This window comes from Carassius auratus, chromosome 43, assembly GCF_003368295.1.
Source record: "Carassius auratus strain Wakin chromosome 43, ASM336829v1, whole genome shotgun sequence".
NCBI lineage: Eukaryota > Metazoa > Chordata > Actinopteri > Cypriniformes > Cyprinidae > Carassius > Carassius auratus.
Window position 1 is genome coordinate 22,364,328 of NC_039285.1, and position 10,113 is coordinate 22,374,440.

The window sequence follows — 10,113 nt, forward strand, 5'->3', positions numbered from 1 at the left end:
ACGAATGCGATTTTCATACGCATCTCGTTAGTAAAAAAGCTCCTGTGACTATAAATACATCTCCAGCACGTGCGTTCTAGCCCAATCACGTTTCCAGGAGGGAAGCGTGTGCTCAGCTACTGTCCAATCACAACACAGGAACCGCTCGCCCAATCAGAACTCGTTACGTATTTCTGAAGGAGGGACTTTATAGAACAAGGAAGTCATCAGCACGTTTTTATGACGGTGAAAACAGCGGTATACAGATAGGTGAATTGTGTGAAAAATACTGTTTTTTTTTTTTTACATGTGAAACATGAACACGTTATATTGCACACTGTAAACAATCAGAGCTTCAAAAAAGTGTGAAAAACGGGACCTTTAAAGACCTTAGAAATTTGCATATGACGGCTTTAAAGGGTTAAGAAAAAGTAAAGGAGGCTTAAATGGATTTGAAGTGAAGAAAAAGAGAAAGAAGAGTCAAGAACTGAAGAGAGAAAGCAGAGATGTTACCCATAGGGAAAATGACCAAACTACATTGTTCTTTTTTTTTTTTTTTTTTTTTATAAGACTAAAAAAAGAATAAACAGGAAAAAAGGCAGATGATCCTGAATACTATATTTTTAATGATATGAATGTCACAATAAAAATACTAAGTGTCGCTCAACTTCTGTAGTTTTATGTAGTTTATTACACCGTAAATGTGGTTTCAGCGATCTGATCTAAAGTGTCTGACTGTGAGCCGATCCCTGGATGTGCACAATCCTAATCTTCACCCATCATCTTGTCAGCTCATTCTTATGCTTTTTCCTGAAACACAAGCTGTATCACAGAAGCAAAGCAATCAGGGCAAAGGGATGAGAGCTGTATGTTGAGGTCCACTGATTACTGCAGGCTCGCTCGAGGAAGCGACTCAGACTTGATTTGTTTCATCTCTGTCATTTACTTCCTGAACAAACTCTTTCTCTTCCCCTATTCTCTCTAATGTTTTCTCTCTCTAAAGTGACTGGTGTGATTTGCATCTGTTCCAGTGAAGCCCAGTAAACAGACGATGCAGCACTGACCCTGGATTAACATCTGACTGAATGAGCCTACTGCAGGTACACTAAAAATCACTTTTACACAGGATTATAAACAGTGTATATATATATATATATATATATATATATATATATATATATATATATATATATATATATATATATATATATATATATATATATATATATATATATATACAATCTCTCTCCTTATGGTTTGCCAAAGGGTTTTACAGTATAATATTACAGTACAATATGCAAACATTATTAAAATATGTATAAAATTTGAAATGTTCATCAATATCAATTCAATGCTAATAATGCTAGACGTCTGTCAGGACAAAGTGAGTAAGATCTTAGTATACATATATGTTTTTATCATTGAAATTGTATTTACATTGTCATGAAAAAAGTCTAATTGGACATTATTTTTGATAATGTCTGCATGTTGTAGAGAATGTGAAGTTGTGTATAGATAATTAGCTTCATCTCACGTCTTCACCTTCACAGTCTCAAACACTCAGGTATTAAAGCGCTTTCGTTGCCGGCATGATGCAACGATAAAATATGACTGCTTTAATTTTAAAGGCATCTTAGCAGTTGTTTTATTCTTATGTGTATAAAAAAAGCATAAGCAATTAAGTATTGATATGAAAATCATATCAGAAATAATCCATAAATAATGTATTTTTATTCTACTTCGTACGAGCATGATGCAAGTGAATATCAGCTTGATCATTCAAGATGAATGAACGTCTGTGTTTGCACAAAGCAAGAACGTGTGGCATTAAACGCAACTTACATCATGCTTATAAAACTATAAGTAAAACTCAAAATTGTGGAGCATGTCATCAAATTGTTTTATATGAAAACGTTATTTTTTTCTTACTTAATCAGATGTATTTCTATGAAAAATAATGATTCTAAAATAACAACATATCGCTTAATAAACACAAGGTCAAATACAGCGTCACTTAAATGTTCATGTGATTTTATGATTAATTAAAGGTAGATGGATGAAAAATAAGACTGAAAGACAAGCTCAGGTAATATGGTGATCATAACTTACATTTACATGCTTTGGCTACAAAGATATATATCTATAAAAAGACTCAAAATGCATTGTCAAAGTCATTTCATCATACAGCTTGTGGGAATCGAGGTCACTTGTGTGCAGTGTCTGAATAGAAACACTGTTTGCTTGGGAAAAACCTGAAGCTTGATGTTCTAGGAACGTTTTTTTCTGACAGATCACAATGAAGTCGAAAGAAAAACGCTACATTATTATTTTCTTTACAAGGTTGTCGGCCTGTCAGTATTTCAGTGGCAATCACAGGTACAGGTCAGCAGGGCACAATTGTGCTGACGGATTTACTTCAGCGTGTAAATGAGAGCTAAACAGAGACTGAAACGCCTGTAATGAACAACATGGACGCAGAGAACGGCCAGAGACACTGCTATACAAGATACACAATATACATGCATGCATCTCAGTATGAATGGATGGAGCACAATGAGATAAACAGAACGTAATTAAAATGCACTTCAGACCTGCAGTTTGTGTGTTAAGTATGTGAAGTGGGCTGTGAGGATTTTTCATTTCTTCTGCTATCTTGGCTAAAAGAGCAGGTTGGGATAATGAAGAGCGCTGAACGCCAGTGCGGGGTTAATTATGAGCTGGGAAGTATGTGCTGGACCATACGATGAATTTGTTTAATCAGCGAGATCCACCCACATGCTTCCTGAGGCGAATCTTCTGGACTGCTGGAGCAAATCATTTTCAAGCTTAACAAGTTCGCATTACTTCACTTACTTCAATTTTTCTTTTTCTTTATGGTCTAATGCTTCATTCCCTTGTTTAGCATCATTAGGAGTATATATATAGTAAAAATTTCGTGATTATTGTTATTGTGCATGTAGTAACATATGTGCACTCTAGATGACCCAGTAATAATTCAATCTTCATAAGGGCCTGGATAACAAATCTATTATTTATTTATTTTGTATCTGTTTGTGTGATGCAGAAATCTACACATACTGAAACATGCGTGACACTCGTCTCGTTAAATGAGGACGTGAACACATGAACTTCATCTCCAGAGCTGCTCGGAGACTCATTACAGCGCTTGCTTTGTGAAGAATCAGATACACACAGAAACTCTGAGATCGTCACTACAACCTGCCAAACTAAAGGACTGGTTTAACTTGAAGAAATTGTTACAAAAATAGGTTATTGTTGCACAGTAGAATGCACTCAAAGTAATAATTATAATATAATACATTCATTTGAACACCACTGTTTTTGATGATAAATTTGGATGAAATCATAAAACACAGAATCCACATAAATTAAAGAAAACAATTTATTAATTAATTAGTATTTTTACTAATAGCATTTATTTAAATAATAAAAAAAAAACATGGAATTTGGGGGGGGGGGTCAGAAGGTATTATTATTGTTACATTTAAAATAAAAAAATAAACATTATACAAAATTATAAAATGATTAAAGTTTAATAAATTCAGTTAATAATTTTTGCTATAAAAAAAAAAAAAAAAAAAAAAAAAAAAAATTGGAGTCCAGGAAATATCAATTGGAAAACATGAAACTTTGGGGAAAATAAAATAGGTTTCATAGAGCACTGTTATTGTTAAAATAAAATTAATAATAATAATAATCATCATCATCATCATCATCATCATCATCATCATAATAATAATAATAATAATTATTATTATTATTATTATTATTATTATTATTATTATTATTATTATTATTATTAAATTATAATGCTTTTTGATTATCATTATTAAATGTAATTAAAATAGAATCCAGAAAATGGAAAACATGCCAAAAAAAAAAAAAAAGGTTTCTCTATGTTTGATGGTTCATGTTGATGGTGTACCTACAAAATCAAAAGTGGAAGCGTGAGAATAAAGCCGCGCACCCCCCGTGATCACAGTCCTCTCACTGTCTGTATCAGGGCCTCATGTTGAGCAGACTCAATCAATATTATTGTATGTCCCACACACTCTCAAAAATCAGGCGGTAATGATTCCTCAGACGTCCTGTTGTTCAATCACTCCTCAGGCACTCGAGAGCATCCCTTCAAGTGCTGCTGAGGTTTCTTCTAATGCCATGCTTGGGATCCTGGTTTATTGGCTGCTTCGAAAGTACTTCAGTTCTATTCATAAAAGCACATGCCAAGATCCTGTCATTGTGAAGAAGTGGAGAGCTAAAAATGAACTTTAGTGCAGGACTGCTAGCAGTCCTTTAAAAAAGTCCACAGCTCCACAAATCTGTCCGCTCTTAATAGAGAGGAAATACAGTTTTATTCCACAGACACACACAGACACCTACTGCTTCTCACAACACACAAGCTTTTGAAATATTATAAACATAAAGCATTGTTCTATCAGTATAACTGCTTTGTACAAAACTACCAATACATTCCAAATATATACACTTAAGAGAAATAAATGTTTAACTATATTAAATGTGTACTTGTATTGTATTTCAATCTTAAAAGTATATAAAAACACTGCTTGCTGAGTTAAAAGGCCATTTAAGTGACTTAAAGATAGTATCTTCATGGCTGTTTTTAACACACTTAAGCAGACTTTTAAAAAGTGCACTTTGTAAAAGTTTTACTGTACTTTACAAATTAAATTATGTTTTACTAATCTTTTGTCGAGCTTTAAAGAAGTACACTTATTTCAGTGCGTTGACTAACATACTAAAGAAAATTACTTAATTTTGTTTGACATTACTCTTAAATGAACTAAACCGCAGTTTCATCGTTAATTACAAATGTGTTTAAATGTATGACACGTTTAAGTAGAAATTACATTAAAGTATATTTTAGTTTATCGTAAATGCTTGTCAGTACATTCGACATTAACTTTAATCATGTTTCAAAGACAATAGAAGTAATTATGAAATTACATATAAAAAATATACTGAAGTCCTACTTAAGTGGGTCAAAAATATATTTTAAGTTCAGCTTATTTCAATTTACAAACTACAATAGATATTCATTTTATTTTAAATAACATGCCGTTGTGTTTAAAAACATCAAACTCAGTTTGAATTTAGGTGTTTTATTTTAAAGTAAAACACTTTTAAAAACTGTGCTAAAGTTTGCTTCTTTTTTCACAAAGGTGGTGCATTTTATTTAATAATTTGATTGAAGCCATCCATCCACCCTGCTGTCTTTAGTCCCATGGCATTCCTCTAACTTTAAAACTTGGCTGTATGGAATATATTTCTGCATAATTAATCCCGTTCCTTACTTTAGGTTTTAAAAGTCAATGATCTGTTTAACAACTTTCTACAACACTAAACAGGCAATTAGTCACAGCCAAATCATTTTTCATACATTTTATGGATGTGTCCAGAAGCAGTAGCTCTCGAGGGGGTCAGTTTAGCACCGCGGTAAATGCGGTATTATGCCAAGGTGTGAGATCAGTGCTGAAACATGTCTGAAAGATGTGTTAATGCTGCAGATTACGCTCTTATGACCATCTGTATGTCATTTACATTGGCGTACCAGCTCATGATATCACGTGTTATCATCAAGCAGAACTTAAGTGCATTATTTTCTGAACACAACATGAGATGCAAAACGTCTGCTGAACTCTGACCGGCACATTTGCTTACTAGCACGACTGCCCTCTTAAATAACCCCTGCTCTGCGGCGCTGCAGGATCTGAAATCACTTCGCATGCTCAGAGCCTAGTGCGACCGCAACTTTCTCCAATACGTCTGAAAGTTTGCCTCCTTGACAACAAAATGGCATGAAAACGCTGCCAAAATTGGAAATGCCACATCATCGTTGCTGAAAGTTATTAAACATTCTGAATTTAATAAATCAAGTGATGGCTTTGATATGATATGGATTCAGAATACAGATACTCATATTCTTAGAGATTAATGAAAATGATGAATGATTAATAGTTTTATTAGGATTGCATATGATTTGGATGGTTTGAAAGTGCTCTGCAGATACTGTGGAGAATATAGTTGTGCTAATGTGGTTTGAAACTTTACAGTTGCACAAATTTAGGCATATCATGTAGAAGTTTTTTTTTTTTTTAAAGAAGCACTTCTGTACATAAATACTGTACAGTGGCTTCTCTTGTGAAAACATATAAAATAAATAAATAAAACATATATACATAAAAAATATATACTTTTTAAACAAAGCTGCATGTTATTTAAAATAAAATGAAAATGTTATAGTTTTAGTTCAAATGTGATTAGTTGAACTTACATTGAACTTTAATATTGAACTTTTATGACCCACTGACAAGCAGTAATAAAATATATATTTTTTAGAGAAATATATATAATATTCTGCACACTATTTAAGTTTGCACCATAACTAGAATAATTTACTGGACAACAATGTGGTGAATAGGTTTTTTTGTTCATTCATTCATCCATTTATCTATTCATTTATTTGTATCTATTTAAAATATTCTTTAAAGTAGAACTTTTAGGGCTCTCAAATTGATTGTTCTGCACTACTTGCATATATATATATATATATATATATATGATTTGACAGCTCTAACCTTTTAACTTTTCAAAAGTGTGCTTCTGTTTAGAAACAGTAATTAAAGAAGAGGTGGGTCACAAATTTAAGGACCAGTGACTTGCTTGCCTAAATGAAATTAAAAAATGACTTGAGACTTGGACTTGAGATCCAATGACTTGAGACTAAACGTGACATTATAATAACTGTAATTCAATTATAAAAAAAAAAAAACTAAATCATTGTGATGAATGAAAAAAATTCACTGAATGGATTTGAGGTTTTGAACAAATCAGTTGAATGAATGCTTCTGCATCTCGTTAAGACGAGTTACCACCAAAAGTGTCATGAATTGATTTGCCACCACATACTGGTGGTTTTAATTCTATAATTAAAATTAAATTTACATTTTTAGATTTCTAATTTCAAAATGTTATATTTAAAATCTTATTGTATAATTAAGAAAGTTAATTTCCGCGGTTAAAATAAATTATGTTTGTGACAAAAATCTAATATTGTTAATTCTGTTGGGCACTGAGACTTGATTGCTTGGTTTGTTGGCACTGAGACTTGACTTTGAGCCTTGATGGTAGGGACTTGAGGCTTGCTTGAGACTACAAGTGCACATTAAATACAATTAAGCACACTTTTTTTTAACAATGGCTTGCAATAATAAACATGCATTAATATAATTTATTACATGTGTTTTGTTAATAAACTGTGAAAGCAAGGGAAAATATCTGTTTAAGCTACACACAAAACATTTACAAAGGATCTGAGGCTATTGTTAGATACAAACATTTTACATTTTAGATATGTTTTGGGGAAATGTTCTGCACTACTTGCATGCAACTAACACTCTGCTTGATTTGATTAACCCGGACTCTGTCATTTCAGCCTGTGTGTTGCTCAGAGAAACTGACCTGCTTTCTAGCACCGAAGAGAGACATACGTCAAAGTAGTCAGGATGTTAATTAAAAGTTTTGGATACGACTGACCGAGCAGAGGAGCACACGTCTGTGTTGAAGAGCGTTTCTCTGTCCTCAAGTACTGCATTTCAACAGCTTTCTCTGATGAGCTTCTTCTGTTGTTCTGATGTCGTGCAGACGCTCTTACACACGGACGAGCGAGGTGAGTATCGGTCAATGCAAAATAACTAATGATGCATTTACGAGTGTTTGTTTGCCGACAGTTGGAGAGCATGAGAACAAAAGCCTTCTGCTTTTGTATTCAAACAGCGAGAAAATGAAGCCCACTCTGGCGGAGAGCAACACCTACTACACAAGTGCAGACTGGATTTTATTAACATTCTGTGCATTTTAGCAGGATTAGACGGGCGGCCCATGAACAAGCATCGTTTCAGTTCGTTCTGAATCTCATCCTACGGATCAAACTCAAGTGCTGAATTACTCATAAGAGCCCGGCGTCAGATCACAAGCTGTGTTTCTGGCCTACATGCAACTAGCATTGACTTGAAAGCAATGGAGTGTAAAGCAGATCGTGATGAACTTTGTTGTGGTGCTAATGCTAATGTATTCCAGAACCTCCCCCTTTCAAACACATATTATACATTTAACACAACTGTGAGTCTTATACAGGCAATAGTAAAATCCATCTGTGAAATAACTAAATATCCTGTATTCAGAGGCGCCCATGCACAACACCATTAATAATCTTCACTGGTATAATGTGCTGTTTTGTTCGTTCTATTGTCTAATCTAAAATTCAAACATTTGTCAAAAGTTTTACAGATGCCTCTTTTGTCCTTTGCTAACTTGCAATTAGTTTGGAGGGATGACTCTAATTCCCGTGTATTCATCTCATGACCTGCGTCTCCTGCTCTCATATTATCAGCTGTTTGAGATGAAGTCAGACTCCCTTTCACATGCCACTTTCTATTCTTATCAAACACCTTTCTTTATTACAGAAATAGATAGTGGATGGATGGATGGATGGAAAACAATGAAATATGTTTTGGTGCTCGGTGCAAACTGGTTTAAGGACTGTTCACACACAAAGAACTATTAACATTCATATAACCTTTCCATCGCATGAAAGGTTCTTTATAGTGAAAACGGTTCTTCACATGATTTCATGGATGGATCGATAAGAGTCTATAACGGTTTGAAGTATCTGATATATAAATGCTAATAAAAAGCCTGCGTGTTGATCATCTTGATCAGTCTCATTGTGTTAAGAAATGCAAATCAGTTGCATGTAGGAGCCGCTGTCCCCTATAGCACAAGCACATGCTCCTGCGTTTAACCCTTTAATCCGTGTGACAGCATGATGCCAAGGTGGGAAATGCCATTTGAATGATGTTCAATAAGAGAAACATAAAATGTGGCTTGACAAGAGGACAAAATAATAGTCTGACAAACGATGGCTGTCAATCAAACTCAGTGGAGTTTTGGGGGATGTTTATAGGAAGAATAAAAGAGCGGAAGAACACTACAATTATCTTTGTCTTATTTGCAACTTAAAATAATAATTTTAACAGGCACCTGTTTATAGACAAGATAATCGAAGATAAGCTGCCATACATTCCTGATATCTGTTTTCTTTGACTGAAAAGGAAGTGTTTCCATGAAACACAAACAGTAATTTCCATTCATTCTCTTTCAGACCGTATCTAACCTCTGCAGGTAAGAGCTGAGCATCCCTCTCTCTCTGTGCTTACACGTGTTGTTATTAATGCACAGCAGATTCACAGCTTTGCTCACAGTGATGCACGGCCTCGCTCCCAAACTGGGGAATCATGAGGACGATGATGCACAGCCACGTAGGAGACGATAAATAATAACTCAGAAGTTGTTGGGATTTTTGAGTTTTTGTGCTGATCCCTTGGCTGCTTTAGGACTGTCATGGATCAGTAAATATGACATAAACCACCAGTAAGTGACAGCAAATCCCTTGATGAGTGATTAATTGAATCATTTATTCAAGCGATTCATTCAAGCTGGCTCATTCGCATCACTATCACGTCTTAAAATAAAATCTTTAACAGACTCTCCGTCACTGTAAACTGGTCTGTAAATCATCTTGTCACAGTCAATATCCTCCACATTTCACTTAACTTCCTACCATATAGAAAAGAAGCAGCATGCTGAGATTTTTATTTTTTGTTGTGTGCAATGATGCATTTGAAAGTTAATGACCAAACAGATGATTAGAAAGGTTCACATTGCTGCAGATGAAACATAACACAGACAACATATGTTATATACAGGTGCATCTCAATAAATTATAATGTCATTGAAAAGTTCATTTATTTCAGTAATTCGACTGAAATTGTGAAACTCGTGTATTAAATAAATTCAGTGCACACAGACTGAAGTAGTTTAAGACTTTGGTTCTTTTAATTGTGATGATTTTGGCTCACAATTAACAAAAACTCACCTATTCAACAAAAGATGCATAACCAACTGAGAGAACCACAGCCTTATGAGGATTGTCAAGAAAAATCGATTCAAGAATTTGAGTGAACTTCTCAAGGAATGGACTGAGGCTGGGGTCAAGGCATCAAGAGCCACCACACACAGACGTGTCAAGAGATT

At 34.2% G+C, this 10,113-nt stretch overlaps 1 long non-coding RNA gene across 1 annotated transcript; it reads left to right on the top strand.

Annotated features, from left to right (window-relative positions):
* The first annotated feature begins 733 nt into the window (after positions 1-733).
* Positions 734-8,709, top strand: LOC113061308 (uncharacterized). The gene is made up of 3 exons (XR_003278350.1): positions 734-1,079; positions 7,454-7,687; positions 7,795-8,709. It is a non-coding gene; the product is annotated as an uncharacterized LOC113061308 (long non-coding RNA).
* Positions 8,710-10,113: the final 1,404 nt, after the last annotated feature.